The sequence below is a fragment of the Galleria mellonella genome, unplaced genomic scaffold (assembly GCF_026898425.1).
Source record: "Galleria mellonella isolate WM207_F2 unplaced genomic scaffold, CSIRO_AGI_GalMel_v1 utg352, whole genome shotgun sequence".
NCBI lineage: Eukaryota > Metazoa > Arthropoda > Insecta > Lepidoptera > Pyralidae > Galleria > Galleria mellonella.
In genome coordinates, this window is record NW_026442084.1 from 2,994,946 (window position 1) to 2,998,125 (window position 3,180).

Below are 3,180 nucleotides of genomic sequence, written 5' to 3' on the forward strand. Positions count from 1 at the left end.
ATAATAAAATTGATATAAGAGCAATAAAGTCAAAATAATCATCTTTAGAAATTTTATCCGTCTGTTTGTTCGGGTATGACGTAAAAACTATTGCATGAAATTGAATGGGACTTTCACATTTGTATTTTTGAAGGTTTAACTGATAATGATATGCCATTTAAAAGTAGTTTATTTCATTGATTTTATGGAAAATTTCATGAAAATTCAATTTCATGATTTCAAGAGATGGTTTTTGGAACCCACGTGTAAAAGGTAGCGGGCAAATAACTGTTTTTTTTTAATGGATGATAATGGAATGGTAACCCCACCCGCGCTATCAGTATACACCGGCGGGGCACAGTAAAGGATGATAGGTGAGGATGAAGTAGGTCAGTTAGCCCATCGTGACGAATTCAACAAGAATTGTTCACGATGGTTTCCAGGGGAACCACGTTGAGGTCGACCTAATAGGGCATATTGCTAGCAATGGGGCTGTCAAACTCCATTACTAACAATCCCTTTCCCCCCGCAAATAACTGTTAGTACTAGATAGTATTCGATTTCTTTTATTGTAGACAAGTAATTGCAAGCGGTATTGCATGCGTGATGTCGTGTTATTTAGGTAGGTTAACACCCAAATATATACGAGTTTAATGTCTCGTAAAGTAGATGTTTTTCAAAACAAGGAATAAATTGTTTTTCTTTTACCAGATAGTCACCGTAAGTATCTGATCCTTATAAATCTGTTGATAACATATTGATAAAACATTGCAATACTATCGATTACATATCGTCATAGTCGTAGAATACTGACGGATCTTTATATGTAATATTTGTCAGATCCGTCATTATTCTACGACTATGACGAAATTACAAAATATTATATATATATATATATATATATATATATATATATATATATATATATATATATATATAGATAGATATATTTCATTCAATTTCATTATCACTACAACTCTGGAAACTACACACCGACAATTCTGAGTATTAATAGACTCATTTAGAAGAACATAAAACAATGTCTGATTGATAAAATTATACAACATTTAACCAGAAAACGCCAATTGTACCTACGTGAGTATTTTATAATGAAACGCCTACTATAATATATATTGTAATTTTACAATCGATTATAAGCAAAAATAAGATGTGCGATGAACTTTTATATCTTGTCTTCAGTTCGCCGGGGACATTATCAGTCGCACTTGACCTACTGACCGTACCTAATTTCACGACGGTACCTACTCCTTGTTGACTGCCAATTTAAAGTTTACATTCATACTTCATATTGTCAATGTACTAATAAGATCTTCATTATGGTACTTTTGAAAAAACGCATTAAAAGTCGGCAATACGCACGTGACATTCCTGGTGTTGCAGGCATTCAAAAGCTGTTCAAAACTCGGACAAGACTTATATTTATTTACCAGCGTTTTTTTTTGATGGCTGAAAATGGTATGATAACCCCGCCTGCGCTAATGGTATACGCTGGCGAAGCACCAGTGAAGGGTGATAGATAGAATGAAAACAGGCCAGTTAGCCCATCATGATGAATTCATCAGGAATTAACCATGATAGTTTCCAGCCTGACTGGGGAACCTGCCAAGCGGGAGGTCGACCTGGTTGGGTATATTGTAGCAATGTGTGATTCTCAGTCTCCATGTCTAAAATCCCTTTCCCCCTCTTTACCAGCGTTGTATAATAAAAAAGAAAAACAATAAGACCGGATGCTTTGATTGTTTTCTTTTTTACTTATTTAGAAATAAGAATTTAATAATTTGAAACGTTTTGTGTTAGGATAAATGTTTATTCTATACCGGGAATCGAACCCAAGAACTTATTACAATCCAAGAAACGGTGCCAATGGTACTTGTTTATTTTAGACGAACTCCAGTGGTTTCTCTTTACTCTGTCAAAATCAAAGATGAAACAAAATGATATATAAATAAAGACCGCTGTGTAGTCCCGGCATAGATTAGGCCACCTCTTCCTTTTGCGTGGACGTCGTAAGAGGCGACTAAGGGAAATTAATAGTCGAGGGATGGGCAGCAATGTCCCTCTGAAACCGATCACTAAAAGCCTGACTGCGGTTGCCAACCCACCTGCCAAGCTCGGCAACTATTGGCAAAACTCCCCTTATGGGGAAGGCTTATGTTTAGCAGTAGACAGTTAATATATACGGCCGATATGATGATGAAGATGATAAATAAAGAATAACATCCTTACCACAGTGTTAAATTGAAACCAAGACTTTGTGGTGTTCATGCAAATGAATATTTATTTATTTAACTTTTTTTTGCACCATAAATAAAAATATACAATGACAAGTGAATAATTCAAGTAAAATACAGTAACATAAATACAGATTGAAATATACACATAAAGGTACAAAAGGCGGTCTTATCGCTAGGACAATCTCTTACAGACAACCTTTGGTTAAAGGAGAACAGATAGAAATGGGCAGGTGGCACAAGAGTGAATTAATAATTTTTCGTGCATAAAATACAAAAATCTGTAATGCACAAAAATATCAAATACATATAATGTATTAAACTACTTACTATAACAATATATGTATAACATACATACAAAATACATAAATATACACATATAAATACATACATATCCCCAGGGAGCTTTGCGTGCTTAACAAAAATACGCTTAATGAAAATAATTTTAATCCGGTATCATACGCAGCTCGCCCTTTGCAGCCCATAGCACCGCCAGATATGGTGTTGTCTGTGTGCTTACCCTAACTTAACTAATTAACTTCTACTCTGAAAGATTGTGTAGATTGAAATGTCAAAGCATGTAGACAGGTACTTATTTATCTACTACTACGTCTTTGTAAGGAAATATAAGCTTCGCTAGATGAGGAACTCTATACAAGTGAAGTATTTAAAATTCTGCCATTTTACGGTTAGTTTATAATTTAAGGTTTTAGTAGTTTAAGACTGTGAAATTATTAAAAAAAGAAACAAAAATGTAACCATGCGTAGGTAACTATTGCAAGAAAAATTATAAAAATTGTTATTACCAGTGTCGCGTAACATGTTATGCTTCGGTATTAAATAATTAATATAATAAATAAAATAATGTATTGTGTCGATCCCAACAGTGGACCAGTGCGGTGGTCCCAGAGAGCATGCGCAGAATGTTATCAGCATAGTTTGACCCGTA